This window comes from Rana temporaria, chromosome 4 (assembly GCF_905171775.1).
Source record: "Rana temporaria chromosome 4, aRanTem1.1, whole genome shotgun sequence".
Classification (NCBI taxonomy): Eukaryota; Metazoa; Chordata; class Amphibia; order Anura; family Ranidae; genus Rana; species Rana temporaria.
The window spans coordinates 35,872,592-35,891,139 of NC_053492.1; the positions used below are offsets into that span (position 1 = coordinate 35,872,592).

Below are 18,548 nucleotides of genomic sequence, written 5' to 3' on the forward strand. Positions count from 1 at the left end.
ATCACATCTGAGCAGCCCATGTGACTGTAAAGTTACATATGTGGGTGTATACACAGTGGTAAATGACAGTTAACTCCCCCCCTCCTCCTCCATGCCCTCTAACCAGCTAAACACAATGGGGGTGGGATATTACTTGTAGATTAACGTTGGCTTCACGTCCCTTTTATTCTAAGACCTGGGGTGCGGGGGGGGGGGGGGCTGTGACTGGTAGAAATCCGCCTACACCATGTTATTTCCACAAAAAATAAAGATTGAATTTCAATTATCTGTATTGCAATTAAAAACAGTTTATTGATTTCATTTATTTATTATTACTCTGTATTCCAAAGGCTGTTTTTGGTTCCGTCTGTCCTGAAATGAGGGAAAATCCTATTATTTTTTGGATATGTAGTGGAATGAGGAATTCTTCTGCCGTAGGAAGGCTTTACTGAGCAAAACATTTAGAGAAATGTAAAATCAGCCCCCAACAGGCACTACTGGGTCCACAAGCGGAAGGGATGCCGAGACACACGAGCCACCTAATAGCCTTTATATTCACGGCAGCGAGAAATTCCACTAAACATGTGCAATGGTTTCGTTACGAATTTTGTTAATTCGGAAATATCCAAATTAACGGAAACCCGATTCACAAGTTTTTCAGAATATTCGAAAATTCGTAAATTCGTATATATTCGAAAATCCGAAGACCCGAAAATTCTAAAATCTGAAATAATACCTAACTAATAATAACTTAACTATTACCAACTATTAAATTATAGGTATTGGGATTTCCTTTCAAATTTGGCTGTTAGTGAACATAACGAATACGAATTTATCCAAAGTTTCGAATTATCCAAAATAACGAATGCCGTATCTGAACGAAAGGAATGTAACAAATTAATAATAATAAATAACAATAATAATAATAAAAATGTTTTATTATTATTATTAAATTATTATTATTTATTATCCATTTGTTTAGATGCGGCATTTGTTATTTTGTAACTTTGGATACATATGAATTAGTGACATTCTCTAACAGCCAAATTTGAAAGGAAATTTCAATACCTATAATTTGCTAATTAGTTATTATTAGTTAGTTATTTATTAGAATTTTCAGATTTTCTTTCTTATTTTTGGACTTTTAAATTTTCAAATTTTTGATCATAACGAATGACCTTAAAAAAAAGAAAACAAATGAAACAAAAACGAACAAATTTTTCGGCAGTGCACATGTCTAATTTCCATTGCTAGATCCTAGAAATCGCCAGTTATCCCCTTCTGACTGTTAAAAACTAAATTGACGTGGATTAGGGTCAGGCAGTGGCGTAGCATGGGTTGTCAGCGCCTGGGGCGAGGCAAGCAATTTGCGCCCCCCTGACCCATGGACTTGCCTATTTTCAGCTAGCTCCAGTCTGGTCACATGATCCACTGTGTGAGACAGCGGTGGCTGTAGGGAAGAGGAGAGTGTGCTTGATAATGACTGGTAAAGCCTGGAGTGGTGACATCATGCATATGTTACTATGTCCCATCTGTTGTTGGCGCTCCCTCCTCTCCACACTTGTGACAGCGCCCCTCTAACTTTTGCGCCCGGGGCGGTGGCCCCCCTTGCACCCCCCACGCTACGCCACTGGGGTCAGGGAACATCCTTTGGCAATTTTACATGACAAAATGACGTTGTTTGGATCGGGGGGATATACTCCCCTGTGCGGTATGTTCTTTCCCCTTGTCTCTCTTCCTTCTTGTTTCTTTCAGTTTTTCTCCCGATGCTCTGGGATGACTACTTGGGAAGCATGCGTGGGGAGGCAGTTGAGGTTTGTGGGGTGCATCGTTTGTCACCATGGGGAGCCCCAGGGGATAGGGTACCTAGTGTCTGCATGTACCTTCCCCATGCCCTGTATTGATAAGCACATAAGATTATTAATGTAGATGGGAAATTAGTTGTTCCTAGCATAATATGGTTGACTAGGCGAGTAAGATGTTAGATTTTTGGTTGCAATCTGCATATTCAAGACACAGGGGGCTATTTACTAAAGCTGGAGAGTGCAAAATCTGTAACTCTGCACAGAAACCAATCAGCTTCCAGGTTTTATTTTTAAAGCTTAAAGGGTTTGTAAAGGATTTTTTTTTTATCTTAATAGCTTCCTTTACCTTAATGCAGTGCTGTTTTCATGTCCTCATTGTTCGTTTTTGCTCTCAAGTTGCTGTAATTCTTCTCTGATCTCCACATTTCCTGGTTGTCTGTTTCCTGATAACCACAGTACTGGGAGCTTTCTCTCTGTGGTCACTAATCAAGGATGTGTGATTACTGTGTGTCTAAAACCCCTCAGCACCAATCAGTTTCGTTTTCCAAACCATCACTGCCCTGTATTGGCTCTTTGGCTCTGTACATCACAGAAGCAGGAAACAACAGCAAAAACGAAACTAGAAACTGTAGGTACATTATATGATTGATTTTTATCTATTTTTAATTGTTTTTAAAAGGAGTCAGTTAACTATTATGTCTCTATACCCTGTCTCTATATTTCAGCAAAAAATGTTTTTCCTTTACAACTCCTTTAAATCTGTCCAAACAACAGTCTAGTAGACATCCCGGATATGATAAAGTTTGAAACACAAAATCATAGATTATAATATAACAAATAAGTATAAATAATTATAACAAATAATAATGTAATTATAATAAAAAATATTCAATAATGTAATCAAATCAAAAACACTGAAATTAGCTCAGTTGCAGAATTGTCTCTGTCATTACTTTCAGTGTTTGATGACGAATTTTCCCACAAATCGCTATCGGTCAATTCTGCAAGTGATTCTAATTTATTATCGCTGTTTTCTAGCTGGTCTAAAAGCACTTTTGATGTAAAGGGACACTTTTTGGTTGCTATGGACAATCTCCAGTTTCCAGACAGAAAGAACAGTATTTATAATATAAAAGTGCATGCAGGGCACTGGACTAAACAGTAGGGACAAGGGGGGTGTGTAATTATTTGATACAGTACTGTAGTCTGTAAGATTACAGTATACTGTATGTATATAGTGTGTTTCACTTTTTGAATTTGGCGCCGAACTCTGTCCCTGTGCGTCGTAACGTCGCAGGGAACGGAGCTTGGCACTGTGAATCAAGCGAGGAGACACAGTGGCTCGCACACACAGCGGGGACACATCGCAGGATCCAGGGACAAGGTAAGTAACTTTCCCCTGTATCCTGCAATGCATCCCGAGTCTGGCTCGGGGATACCGCTAAGGAGGTTAAGGTCTGCCAATTTTTTTTTTTTTAAAGTCAGCAGCTACAAATACTGCAAAATTAGGACACTTACCTGTCCAGGGTGCCCGCAATGTCAGCACCCAAAGCCGATCGATCACTCGGCTGTCGGATGCTGCCGCCGCCATCTTTGGTAAGGGAATCAGGAAGTGAAGCCTTGCGTCTTCACTTCCTGGTTCCGTCCTGTGCATGCGCGACTCGCACTGAGCGATGCCACTGGTCCCTGCTGTCTTCTGGGACACGTGTGTTTCCCAGAAGACAGCGGGGGGCGTAGATACCGCGGGTGGCTCGTGTAACTATGCCCGGAATAGGGAGCAAAATACCTGTATTACACAGGTATCTGCTCCCCCTCCCCCTAAAAGGTGGCAAACATGACACATGAGGGGGGGGGGGAGGGTTCCGAAAAGCGGAAGATCCATTTTTGGGTGGAACTTCACTTTAATTGAACAAACTGAAGTTAGAAACTGATTGGCTACCATGCACAGCTACACCAGATTATGAGTGCTCCAGGTTTAGTAAATCTCCTCCTTGAGCCTAGGTTCACACTGTAGAGATGCGGGAACCAGCGCGATTACAGCACTGGTTCCCGCATCGCATCTCCCCCACAGGCAATTCACACTGCTCGCTGCAGGTGTCAATACAATGTTAATGATACCCCCAGATCAGTTCACAGAAATGTGAACTTGCACAGGAATCAGATCGCATGGGTGAGAACATGCGATTGGATTGCAGTGCGGGAAAAAAAAATCCTTCACTATTTTCCTGCGAATCCAATGCGAGTTCAGCCATACAACTGTATGGCTGAACTCACATTGCACAGACATCGCACTGGGATTGGCGCCGCAGTGTTCACACAAGTGTGAACCCAGGCTTATGGCCTGTATACAAGATCCGAATATCATACAACAGATCGTATTAATATTCGCAAGTAGAAATTGAATAGGTTACTAAAGTCACGAAAATTCTTGTATGACAGAAAAAAAAATCGGAAGTGATGTCATGTGTTTGTATTGTACTTTCGGACAAAAACGATACTGACTAAACGAAAATCGTACAATCTGGTATCATACGAGGAAAATGTTTGTGCTTGTCCGATCGAATAGTATTGGATGTACTGCCGTGAACGTCTCTCGAAAGTGTACACACGATCCGAAAATGGTGCGATTCTTCCTCGGATGGCAGTTTTTGTCTGATATTCGGATCGTGTGTATGGGCCACTGACAGCCACTAATCTCCTGTTTTTTGTATTGTACTGTGGGAATTTATTGATTGCTATTCTTGTATCTCACTTTGTTATGAGATGTTGTATGTTGCTATGGGTAATGGCATTTGTATTCTCGGTTTCTAATTGAAAAATCTCTATTGGAAAAGAAAATGTAAAATCAAAGGATTTTATTACGTTCAATGAAACAAAAGTTAAACAAACAATCCCCATTTAGCTACAAGGCCACGCCAAGTCAGTTGGATGTTCTTGATGAGATTTGCATTCACTGCGTAAGCAAGCGCAATGTCGCTCTGAATTTTAATGACTGCAAGCTTATGGAAATGTCACTGACATGCTGATTTCTGTCCACGCCATGCCGACTCGATCATACCATGTGAAGCTACCCCGTAAATTTTTTAACCACTTGCTTACTGGGCACATATACCCCCCTCCTTCCCAGGTGAAATTTCAGCTTCCGGCACTGCATCGCTTTAACTGACAATTGCGCATTCATGCGACGTGGCTCCCAAACAAAATTGATGTCCTTTTTTCCTCACAAATAGAGCTTTCTTTTGGTGGTATTTGATCACCTCTGCGGTTTTTATTTTTTGCGCTATAAACAAAAAAAAGCGTACATTTTGAAAAAAAAAATCAATATGTTTTACTTGTTGCTATAATAAATAGCCCAATTTTTTTTTCTTAGTCTAGGCCGATACGTATTATTCTACATATTTTTGGTAAAAAATAAATTTAAAAAAATCGCAAGAAGCAAATGGTTTGCGCAAAAGTTATAGCGCCTACAAAATAGGGGACAGAATTATTTTTTTATTTTTTATACTAGTAATGGCGGCGATCTGCGATTTTTATCGGCACTGCGACATTATGGCGGACACATCGGCACCATTCACATTCATACTGCGATCAGTGCTATAAATATGCACTGATTACTGTATAAATGTTACTGGCATTGAAGGGGTTAACACTAGGGGGTGAGGAAGGGGTTAAATGTGTGCCCTGCATAGTGTTTCTAACTGTGGGGGAAGGGGACTGACTGGGGGAGGTGACCGATCTGTGTCCCTATGCACAAGGGACACAGATCGGTCTCCTCTCTCCCTGACAGGACGTGGATCTGTGTGTTAACGCACACAGATCCCACGTCCTTGTCTCTGTAACCGCAGATCGCAGGTGCCTGGCGGACATCGCGGCTGCCAGGCACGCGCATCGGCACCTCAGTGATGCGGCAGGCACGTGTGCTCTGCCCCCCAGTGGCTGGAGGCCGTATATAGACGGCCTCCCGGAAATTTAGAAATTTTGATCCGTATAAAGTCGTGGTTAATGGATTAACAGCACAGCTTAACGCACCGAAAATTCGATTTTTTAATGTAACTAACTGCAACGCACAGCTTGTGTATGTATAACTTAAAAAGTTCAAAACGAACGTCACTTCAATGTTTGAAAAAACATTTTATTTACCACGCAATAATGCAAATGTATTAAACTAAATTTTTGGGTGGCTGTCAAGACATAACCAGGGGCCCCTATTTTTACTAAGTTGACCACCACTGGTGTAGCGGAAGTTTTCATGTATGTGGGCTCAGCTGTCGCTCCCAGATGGCACCTGCCCTTATCGGGCGCTGTAAAGATAACAGAGATTTATGAGGCTCCAACACCTGGCCACACCACTGCCAGGCGTCCATCCAGCCCGGTCCTGGCTCGCTATGAGCTCTGCTGTGCTTGGTACAAAAGTCATCTCATATCGGTCATAAACATTTTTGTGGAAAATGTATTTTCCTTAGAAGGTATCTTCATGTGAAGGCAAAAGATAAGACAATTGAAGAGGCCTCTGTTTAAAACCCTAACCCCCCCCCCCCCCCATTTTTATATAAACTGGTAACAACACCAGTGAAGTTGTTTTTCTGGGATGAAGCCAAGTTACAGTGTTTGACCAACTTGGGCTTGTTTAAACTTGCGGTTGAGGGGCGTTAAAATGCGTTGAACCACATTTATAGTGCCCCCTCCTTAAAAAGAAGCTTCAGTCCCCCCCCCCCCCCCCCCAAAAAAAATAATTAATAGTCAGCAGCTACAAATACTGTACCTTCTGACTTTTAATACAAGGACACTTACACTTACTGTACCTATCGTGAGATCAAGCGCTGTCCTCACCCGAGCCGATTCTTCAATCAGCTATGGGTGTAGAAGCCGGCATCCTAAAGCGTTTTTTTTTTTTTTTTTAACCCTGTAAAGCAAAAGGCATAATGAGCTAGTAAATACTTACCTTAGAACGAGGCATCCATAACTTACCTGGTCCACACCGAGGGAGATGACATCTTGCCTCGGCGTGTCTTCCGGGTATCGTGGCTCAAGCGCTCTGAGTGGCTGGAGCCGCAATGTCGTCACTCTCATGTATGTGTGCGGGAGGCTTCTTTCAGGCAAGGTCGGGCAGCTGCCGGGCCTTAAGCCGAAAATCCCCTGTGCGTATGCGCCACTGCATTCAGCGGCTCATTGCGAGGGAAATATCTCCTAAACCGTAAAGGTTTAGGAGATATTTTTTCTACCTACAGGTAAGCCTTCGTGGCCGTTTTTAACCCTTTCTCGACCGCTAGCAGGGGTTAAATGCGACCGAATGAAGTAGTACACATGCTGTGGCCATGAGAAAAATTATACCCCCTGTAATACCCCTGGCACCTCAACCCCAAGTCAAATGCTAGGCTAATGGTGGCAGCGTGGTATTAAAAAACAGTGGCCTAGATTCACGTACCCCGGCGTAAGTGTGGGCGGGCGTAGTGTATCGTATTTACGCTATGCCGCCGCAACTTAGAGAGGCAAGTGCTGTATTCACAAAGCACTTGCGTCCTAAGTTACGGCGGCGTATCGTAAATGTGCCGGCGTAAGCGCGCCTAAATCAAATTGGGAAGAGGTGGGCGTGTTTTATGCAAATAAAGCATGACCCCACGTAAATGACGTTTTGAACGTACGGCGCATGCGCCGTCCGTGGACGTATCCCAGTGCGCATGTGTCGGATAGAATGCCTAAGATACGTCGAACACTGCCTACGACGTGAACGTAACTTACGCACAGCCCTATTCGCGTACGACTTACGCAAACGACGTAAAAAGATACGCTTGTTGCGACGTCCATACTTTGCATGGGCTACGGCACCTAGAGACCTGCTTTATCTTTACGTACGTTCGTGAATCGGCGTATCTTGCTCATTTGCATATTCGACGCGGTAAACAACGGAAGCGCCACCTAGCGGCCAGCGTAAATATGCACCCTAAGATACGACGGCGTAGGAGACTTACGCCGCTCGTATTTTAGCCAAATTTAAGCGTATCTGGTTTCCAGAATACGCTTAAATATACGACGGCGCAGATTCGGACTTACGACGGCGTATCTACTGATACGCCGACGTAAGTCTCTGAGAATCTGGCCCAAAGCGTTCAGGAGGCGACAATATTGCCCCCTGAATTCCTATCATTTACTCCTGTAACACAAGTGTAAGCGAGCTCTTAGGCCTCTTGCACACAATACTCCTGTTTAAGCATCTACTTCTGCAGACTTTTGTTTTCAATGTATTTTTGCGCATATGCGTTCCCACAAATTTGCGCGCATGAGGGTGTAAATTACTGACCAAAAATGCAGATTTTTCTATTGTTTTTACTGAAGAATACACGGCGCTTGTTAATGCGCCTGTGTGCATAGGCACATTACAATTAACCACTTGGCACCCAGGGTACGTCATATAACGTCCTGGGCTTTGTGGTGGTATATCTGAATGATGGGTGCAGCTACAGGCATCATTCAGATATTGCCGTTTCAGCGGGCGATTCCCTTCACTATAAAAACAATCATAGTTGCTGTCCCGCCGCTTGATCATTCTTACGGGTGGCAAAAGGGGACGCCCTCCCACCGCCCTCCGGTGCTTCCCCCGACTCACCACTGCGATCGGAGACAGGATCCGCCGGCCCCGTATGATGATCATAGAGATTTCCAGGCGGATCAGATGGTCGCCGGAGTCTATATGATCGCCGGAGACCGGGCGTGATGTTATGACATCACACCCGGCCTTTGCATTAAAAACAAAACGGCGCCGTTTCAGCTGTGAGGCGGTGATCTTTTCTTTTTTCTTTTTTTTTAGGCTTCCCAGCCTACTGGTGAGATGTGAGGTCTTATTGACCCCAAATTTCACTGTAAAGAGGACCTGTCATGTCATATTCCTATTACAAGGGATGTTTACATTCCTTGTAATAGGAATAAAAGTGATCAATTTTTTTATTTTATTTTTTAAAGTCGGGAGAGCGCCATGTTCATTGATCATTGCGCATTTTTTTTAAAGTGTCAAAATAAAAATAAATTAAGTAAAATTAACAATAAAAAAAGTTTTTTTTTTAAAGTACCCCTGTCCCTGTGTGCTTGCACGCAGAAGCAAACACATACGTAAGTCCCACCTTCTTTGCTGCTGATGGCACCACTCTGGAGACTAATAGCTGAGATAAGAGGTGGAGTGCAGTTGTTATCACTCTGCATGGGACAGGAGCCCGTGTTTTATCGAGATGGTTCCCCTATCGGATAGGGTCCGGCTTTGAATGCGCAGGCACCGCACATTCAGAGGCTACGGAAATCTCTGAGCCTGAACAGCTGTTCGTCAGCTGTCAACGGAGCATGCGCAATGATCAATGAACATGGCGCTCTCTCCCGATGCTCGGAGCTGGTTATACACTCCGCTCTCCGCTCGCTCTATACAGCAAGGGGCGCATACTTTTCTCTAAGGGCATAAAGCACTGGCCATCCCTTTGGGAAAAGCATCCAGCTCCGCCCCTTGCTGTATAGAGCGAGCAGAGAGCAACTTGTATAACCAGCCCCGAGCATCGGGAGCGAGCGCCCTGTTCATTGCGCATGCTCCATCTACAGCTGACGAACAGCTGTTCTGCCTCGTAGATTTCCGTTGGCTCGGAATGCGCATGCGCACTCCAGCCCGGACCCTATCCGATAGAGAAACCATATCGTTAGAACACCGGCACTATAGAGGAGACATGGGTTTATGCGACTCTTGTTCCCTACTACAGCTCCAACTTTACAAGTAGTTCCTTTGCATTGCACTCTGTTTGATGCTCTGGGATGGCGGGTCAGGAAGTCCAGACTGCTATTTACCAGTCACCTGGCTGCGATCTACTGGTAGATCATGATCTACAGGTTGCTGACCCCTGATCTAGACCTTTCCTCTCAAGTCTGACTGTCCCTCGCCCCTTTCAATCATTGGATGTCAGATCTTGCAGTCAAGGCTCAGCATTACATGCGGGCATTACTATGAAAATGCATCCAGCCATAGGAATGCCCACTCTTCCAGTCTATCTTCCATCCTTTAGACCCCAGGCGCCATAGCGTTAAAAATAGCGCCTGCAATCTGCCCTTAAAAACCCTCTCCAGTGTAAAAGCCCCCGGGATTTCACACTGGAGCGTTGCGCTAGCAGGATTCTAAAAAGAGTCCTGCTAGCCGCATCTTTGGAGCGGTGTGTATACCGCTCCTCCACGCTGCTGCCCATTGAAATCAATAGGACAGCGCGGCTATACTTCAGCAGCGCATTGCGGGCGGTTTTAACCATTTCTCGGCCACTAGCAGGGGTTAAATGCGCCCCGCTAGCAGCCAAAATGCACCGCAAATCCGCCCATAGCGTCGGCGGTAAAAATGGCAGCGTTTTACCGCTGATGATATGGGCGGCTTAGTGTGAAAGGGGTCCTAACGTAATATTTGCTGCTTGCATCAGGGCGGAGAGCTCTAGAAAGGAGTATTGGGGCAGGGTGCTGTGATGTTTTCAGTACAGCACCCTGCCAGCTCCTCCCACCAGCCATGATCTGCCTTCATTGGTTAGAGAAACATTGAGAGCCAATGATGATGTATAATTGGTGCACCAAAATAAAACTTTCAGCACTGAAACCAAAAATTCAAGAAACTGAAATGGACAGTTTAAAAAAAATGTAGCTACAAAAAGCATAGCTGCTGACTTTTTAATAAACTGAAACTTACCTGCCCCACGGTCCAGCGCTGTGGCTGCCCGGAGGCTCGCTCCTCTCCCCCTCCTGTCCTCGACACCATCATCATAACTGTGGGCACCTGGCAGTGACAACTTACAGCTTCACGGCCGGGCGCACACTGCGCATGCGCGAGTCGCGCTGTGCTCTCCTATTGGCCAGCCGATCTTCTGGGACCTGAGTTGTGTCCCAGAAGATCGTTGGCAAGGAGGGGATGCCTAGGTCGAGAGGAGGAGTCACCTAGGCGGCCCAAAAAAGGAAGCAAAAAGTGGGACAGGAAGTCCCACTAAAAGTAAGGTAAACACCCCCCCCCCCCACCCCAAAAAAAAATTACATGCCAAATGTGGCATGTAAGGGGGCGAGGAGTGCTTAAAGCGGAAGTTCCACTTTTGGCTGGAACTCTACTTTAAATAATGTGGCTGCCATTTTTGCATTGAAGTCAATGGGAATATAAGCAGATGAAAGTTCTTTTGATTTAGTGACAGGTTCCCTTTGAATAGAGAGAAGCTGGATGACTCATTGACCTTTCAATGGTTTTAATCCATCACTTTCATCCTGGCAGTGTGTCTCATCAGGGAGCCTGGTTGTGTCAGACATGTCCGTTCATTGTCTGTGGTTTGCTTTCTCCCGCTCTGCCAGTGTCACATTGTATTGTCTGATCACAAGAGGGTCGGGAATTTGTGCAAACAGACCCCACCCAAAACCTAACCAAGAAGGGGGAACATTCCAGGTGTGAAACCCTCATTCCAGACAAACCAAGTCATCTGTCATATCAGATCCCAAATGCACCTAAACCAGGCTTCTTTGCTTTTGGATGGAGTGGTGGCTGGAATTTTAAAAACGTGCCCTTACTTCCTGTCTGGGTGACACAATGTCACACCTTGACACACAAGGTGTCACAGGAAGTTAGAAAAAAGGGGCACGAGCACTGCAGGCTTTTCTCACACCTCTGACCAGACAAATAGAACTCCATCTCTACCGGAAGACATTGACACTAAAGAGTCCTTCCTGCCTTCAACCTGAGACAAGCCTGGTAAACCAGGCCAGATTCAGCCCAGGAGAAAAAGGATGCCTCCCCCTGTACCCAGCTTATTTTATAAGGAATTACTAGCCAACTAGGAAAGGGAACTACAGGTGTGTTGCCTTAGCTTAGTACATAGGTCATCCAATATGAATGGCACCTCAAAGCATGTAATGTGTGTCGCTGCATTATGTGGTAAGGTGCCTACAAACAACATAGATGCTGCTTATACAAAGAGAACAGCCCATATAGAGAGACTGCCAGAGGCAGGGAGACTGCTCATAGAGAAAGACTGCTAGAGTCTGCAGTGCTTATACAGGGAGACTGCTCATAGAGAAAGACTGCTAGAGTCTGCAGTGCTTATACAGGGAGACTGCTCTTAGAGAAAGACTGCTAGAGACTGCTTATACAGGGAGACTGCTCTTAGAGAAAGACTGCTTATACAGGGAGACTGCTCTTAGAGAAAGACTGCTAGAGACTGCTTATACAGGGAGACTGCTCTTAGAGAAAGACTGCTTATACAGGGAGACTGCTCTTAGAGAAAGACTGCTAGAGACTGCTTTTACAGGGAGACTGCTCTTAGAGAAAGACTGCTAGAGGCTGCTTATACAGGGAGACTGCTCTTAGAGCAAGACTGCTAGAGTCTGCTCATATAGAGAGACTGCCAGAGGCTGCTCATATAGAGAGACTGCCAGAGGATGCTTATACAGGGAGACTGCTCTTAGAGCAAGACTGCTAGAGGCTGCTCATATAGAGAGACTGCCAGAGGCTGCTTCTACAAAGAGACTGCTCATAGAGAGAGACTGCCAGAGGCTTCTTACACAGGGAGACCAGCAGGGACTGCTCATACAAAGAGACTGCTCATAGAGAGAGACTGCCAGAGGCTGCTTATACGGGGAGACTGCTCTTAGAGCAAGACTGCTAGAGGCTGCTCATATAGAGAGACTGCCAGAGGCTGCTTCTACAAAGAGACTGCTCATAGAGAGAGACTGCCAGAGGCTTCTTACACAGGGAGACCAGCAGGGACTGCTCATACAAAGAGACTGCTCATAGAGAGAGACTGCCAGAGGCTGCTTAGACGGGGAGACTGCTCATAGAGCAAGACTGCTAGAGGTTGCTCATATAGAGAGACTGCTCATATAGATAGACTGCCAGAGGCTGCTTATACAGGGAGACTGCTCATAGAGCAAGACTGCTAGAGGTTGCTCATATAGAGAGACTGCTCATATAGAGAGACTGCCAGAGGCTGCTTATACAGGGAGACTGCTCATAGAGCAAGGCTGCTCATATAGAGAGACTGCCAGAGGCTGCTTCTACAAAGAGACTGCTCATAGAGAGAGACTGCCAGAGGCTTCTTATGCAGGGAGACCAGCGGGGACTGTTCATACAAAGAGACTCCTCATAGAGAGAGACTGTCAGAGGCTGCTTATACGGGGAGACTGCCCATAGAGCAAGACTGCTAGAGGTTGCTCATATAGAGAGACTGCTCATAGAGAGAGGCTGCTCATATAGAGAGACTGCTCATACAAAGAGAACAGCAGCAACTGCCCATATAGAGAGACTGCCAGGTGCTGCTTATACAGGGAGACCAGCAGAGACTGCTCATACAAAGAGGCTGCTCATATAGAGAGACTGCCTGAGGCTGCTTCTACAAAGAGACTGCTCATACAAAGGGACTGCTCATAGAGAGAGGCTGCCAGAGGCTTCTTATACAGGGAGACCAGCAAAGACTGCTCATACAAAGAGACTGCTCATAGAGAGAGACTGCCAGAGGCTGCTCATATAGAGAGACTGCTCATACAAAGAGACTGCTCATATAGAGAGACTGCCTATATAAAGAGGCTGCTTATATAGGGAGACCAGCAGAGACTGCTCATACAAAGAGACTGCCAGAGTCTGCTCATATAGAGAGACTGCCAGAGTCTGCTCATATAGAGAGACTGCCAGAGTCTGCTCATATAGAGAGACTGCCAGAGGCTACTTATACAGGGAGACCAGCAGAAACTGCTCATACAAAGAGACTGCTCATAGAGAGAGACTGCTAGAGGCTACTCATACAAAGAGACTGCTCTATTTCTCACTCCCCTGAAAGTTTTCCAGGAAGGGAGGGGGGATGAGTCATAAGAGGGCCAATGAAAGCTGCAGAGCTAGAGGTGTGTATTTGTGTAAAACCAGGAAGTGGACAGGCTGCAGCTTCAGCTGCCCACAGGTACAATGGTTGCAGCCAGACTCAGTGGAGGGAGATATCTGCAGCATTTTTGGCAAATACAGAATCACAGTATACAGGTCATTCTAAAAAAATTAGCATATTGTGATAAAGTTCATTATTTTCTGTAATGTACTGATAAACATTAGACTTTCATATATTTTAGATTCATTACACACAACTGAAGTAGTTCAAGCCTTTTTATTGTTTTAATATTGATGATTTTGGCATACAGCTCATGAAAACCCCAAATTCCTATCTCAAAAAATTTGCATATTTCATCCGACCAATAAAAGAAAAGTGTTTTTAAAAGTCAACCTTCAAATAATTATGTTCAGTTATGCACTCAATACTTGGTCGGGAATCCTTTTGCAGAAATGACTGCTTCAATGTGGCGTGGCATGGAGGCAATCAGCCTGTGGCACTGCTGAGGTGTTATGGAGGCCCAGGATGCTTCGGTAGCGGCCTTAAGCTCATCCAGAGTGTTGGGTCTTGCGTCTCTCAACTTTCTCTTCCCAATATCCCACAGATTCTCTATGGGGTTCAGGTCAGGAGAGTTGGCAGGCCAATTAAGCACAGTAATACCATGGTCAGTAAACCATTTACCAGTGGTTTTGGCACTGTGAGCAGGTGCCAGGTCGTGCTGAAAAATGAAATGTTCATCTCCATAAAGCTTTTCAGCAGATGGAAGCATGAAGTGCTCCAAAATCTCCTGATAGCTAGCTGCATTCACCCTGCCCTTGATAAAACACAGTGGACCAACACCAGCAGCTGACATGGCACCCCAGACCATCACTGACTGTGGGTACTTCCCAGTCTTCCTCCAGACTCTGGCACCTTGATTACCGAATGACATGCAAAATTTGCTTTCATCCGAAAAAAGTACTTTGGACCACTGAGCAACAGTCCAGTGTTGCTTCTCTGTAGCCCAGGTCAGGCGCTTCTGCCGCTGTTTCTGGTTCAAAAGTGGCTTGACCTGGGGAATGCGGCACCTGTAGCCCATTTCCTGCACACGCCTGTACACGGTGGCTCTGGATCAGGGTCCGGTCACCTCTTCTCGTTGTGCAGCGTTTTCTGCCACACTTTTTCCTTCCCACTGAGGTGCCTTGATACAGCACTCTGGGAACAGCCTATTCGTTCAGAAATGTCTTTCTGTGTCTTACCCTCTTGCTTGAGAGTGTCAATGATGGCCTTCTGGACAGCAGTCAGGTCGGCAGTCTTACCCATGATTGCGGTTTGGAGTAATGAACCAGGCTGGGAGTTTTTAAAAGCCTCAGGAATCTTTTGCAGGTGTTTAGAGTTAATTAGTTGATTCAGATGATTAGGTTAAGAGCTCGTTTAGAGAACCTTTTCATGATATGCTAATTTTTTTAGATAGGAATTTTGGGTTTTCATGAGCTTTATGCCAAAATCATCAATATTAAAACAATAAAAAGGCTTGAACTACTTCAGTTGTGTGTAATAAATCTAAAATATATGAAAGTCTAATGTTTATCAGTACATTACAGAAAATAATGAACTTTATCACAATATGCTAATTTTTTGAGAATGACCTGTATATAAAATAATAAGCAAAGTGGTTGGAGGGAAGCTTCAGAATGGCAAAGATGTTTTTATTACAAATGATGTGAGCAGACTGCAGTTCCCCTATAAGAAAAAAAGAGGAGGGAAATGCTCTGGAGCTCATCAAAAATCGTGCATGCAGACAAGCATCTGGAACGCATCTGGACTACGTTTCTATGGTGTGAACTGGCCCTTTAAAAAAAAAAAAAAAGAGTAGAACCCCAGCTAAAACTGTGGGGCTGCACTCACAGTCTGCAAGAGCAGTCACTTCACAGCTTAGTAAATGAGAAGATGCTCTGCTCACCCCCATCATCCAATCACATGCAAGCAAAATACTTTTTTTATTTTTTATTACTGTATTGGGTATTCTTTGCAAAGTGAAGCTTTATCTAATTTACTATGTCCTGGAGCAACTGCAGAGTGCTATGGGGTTGATTTACTAAAGGCGAAGATACAGTGCACTTTGCTCCAGAGCTTAGTAAATGAGCAGAAGCTCTGCTGACTTCCATCATCCAATCACGTGCAAGCAAAAAATCTTTTTTTTTTTCCTTGCATGTGATTGGATATTCTTTGCAAAGTGAAGCTTTATCTCAGGGATCCTCAAACTACGGCCCTCCAACTGTTGCGGAACTACACTTCCCATGAGGCCTTGTAACACTCTGACATTCACAGACATAACTAGGCATGATGGGAATTGTAGTTCCTGAACACTTGGAGGGCCGTAGTTTGAAGACCCCATTTACTAAGCTCTGGAGCAACTGCCCTTGCAGAGTGCACAGTCTATTTGCCTTTAATAAACCAACCCCTATGGCCCAGATTCACAAAGCACTTACGCCGACGTATAACACATTACGCCGATGTAAGTGCAAATGTGCGCTGGCCTATGTGTGCGCCAGACCCACAAACTAATATGCGCCTAAAAACTGGCTACACCCCGCCGACGTAGCTTGCACAAATGCAGGCGTAGGGTGGGCGCACATTTAGGCTGGGCGCATGGTGCCGCTCTCATTGATTAGCCATTCAAACATGCAAATTAGGGAAGTACGGCGATTCACGAACGTGCGTGTGCCCGGCACATGCTACGCGAGATGCGCGTAAGCTGTATGTCCGGCGTAAAGTTATTCCCCATAAAGGAGGTGCAACACGGCAACAGACATGCAAAGGTCTGCACCAGGGAACACAAGCCGGCGTATTGTGCGTTGGATGTGTGTCAGGCTGGGCATACGTTATGTTCACGGCGTACGCAGTGATCCCGTGCAGCTTAGGCAGTTGTGCGTGGTTGTGAGCAGGCGCATTGGGGGTGCTGTGCTTACGTCAACGTCACGGCGCATGCGCAGTTCGTGATACGTACCTGTCTGGCGCTCGGCCCATCATTTGCATGGGGTCACTCCTCATTTGCATGGGTTCACGCCCACTTCCACCTACGCCGACGTGCGCCTTCGAAACCCACGCCACGCTGGCACAGCGTTGGGAGCACTGGCTTGCTGAATGCAATGCTTGCCTCTCTGCGCTGCGTTGCCGTAGCGTACAGTGTTTGCTCTACGGCGGCGTAATGTGCGTCTTGCTCTCTGTAAATCTGGGCCTATGTGCCAGATCCACAGAGAGTGTACGCCGGCGTATCTACTGATACGCCGGCGTACTTTCAAATTTCCCGCGTCGTATCTTTAGTTTGAATCCTCAAACCAAGATATGACGGCATCTGTGTTCGATCCGACAGGCGTACGTCTTCGGATCGTAGATGCAATACTTCGGCGTCCGCTGGGTGGAGTTTGCGTCATTTTACGCGTCGGGTATGCAAATTAGCTATTTCCGACGATCCACGAACGTACGCGCGGCCTTCGCATTTTCTTACGTCGTCCCTAGTCGGCTTTTTCCAGCATATAGTTAAAGCTGGTATTTTGCGGCACATAGTTAGACTTGCCATGTTAAGTATGGCCGTCGTTCCCGCGTCGAAATTTGAATTTTTTTTTTTTTTTTTTTTTGCGTAAGTCGTCCGTGAATAGGGATGGACGTAATTCACGTCTAAGTTAAAAAAATTACGTTGTTGCGACGTCATTTAGCGTGAAACACGGCGTGAAATTTAGGGACGGCGCATGCGCAGTTCATTCGGCGCGGGGACGCGCTTCATTTAAATGAAACACGCCCCCTACTCGCCGATTTGAATTACGCGCCGAGAGATACACTACGCCGCCGTAACTTGCGGCGCAAATTCTTTGTGGATTTAAAGAATTTAAAAGTAAGTTACAGCGGCGTAGCATATCTCACATACGCTGCGCCTATCTAATTGTATGTGGATCTGGCCCTATGTGTCTTGTTTTAGATGGAGTTGGGATGGATTAGACCCTCTGTCAGGTTTTTATTGCTGTATGTGCCCCCCCCGGTGGGGGGGAGATTCGTCCTCGCTTGTTCACATCTCTATAGAGATTGTCTGGGAGTCCCGGGACTTTCTGCTGTTTCTTATTTCAATCAACTTGTTATCGCGCTGAATCCGCCGCGTGTCGGGCTGCCAAGTCCTCGGCTCACTTTTGTCCTAGAAGGTTCTGTCCTCAAGAGCCTCGCTACTTCCTCAACCTTGTTAGCGAGAGAGAGAGAGACAGAGAGAGAGAGAGAGAGAGAGGAGGAGAGAGACACGGAAGTGACTTTGTTTGACTCTAGAAGTGAACTTGTCTCCTCTTAAAGGGACAGCAGCACACGTCCCAAGTCTTCGTAGTGTTGAGGTACGGCCTGGTGGTGGAGAGAAGAGAGAGAGAGAGAGGGACTCCATCGTCGAGACCTTTAAATATGGATGCTGCTTAATGAATCTTCCAGACAGATCGCTTTTCCAGAGTAAGTTGATTGGTGGGACAGGAGAGCTATGTATGAACCTGGCGGAGGAACGATCACATGGATCTATTTTTAGTTATTTCACTGAAAGCAATACCGCCAATGCTTCTTCGTAATAGACGCCTCGCTGGCTTTAAAGCGCCTCTGATCATTCATCCAGAACTGGGTATTGTAAACCTTCGTCTTTTATTGTGTAAATATTTGGCCTGTACATAAGGTATGTATGGGAACATAGATGTATTTATATTGTGTATATAAAACTATATTACAGAAAGAGTTACAGATGCATGAAAGAATTCTACGTAAGCTGTGTGCCGCATGGTTACATCTTTGCTACTGGGTGTTAATGATTCATTTAATTATGCAAATGTGTTCCGTATGAAATGTTATCACTGCGTGTTTAATATTCAGTGTTTTTTCTATATGCTCGGGAGGGGGCAGCGGTTATTACACA

The 18,548-nt window shown here is 45.3% G+C and overlaps 1 protein-coding gene across 6 annotated transcripts in view; it reads left to right on the forward strand.

Annotated features, from left to right (window-relative positions):
- Positions 1 to 18,548, forward strand: part of LOC120936119 (DNA (cytosine-5)-methyltransferase 3A-like) — a 337,730-nt gene that overhangs the window by 20,548 nt on the left and 298,634 nt on the right. Inside the window, exon 1 of one of the 6 annotated variants that reach the window (XM_040348241.1) lies at positions 17,928 to 18,097. The exons of 4 other annotated variants lie outside the window; for them this stretch is intronic. The gene's annotated coding sequence lies outside the window, so the exon portion shown is untranslated. Of the gene's footprint in view, positions 1 to 17,927; positions 18,098 to 18,117; positions 18,312 to 18,548 lie in introns of those variants that run through there. One more of the 6 variants, XM_040348242.1, reaches the window with a different exon arrangement.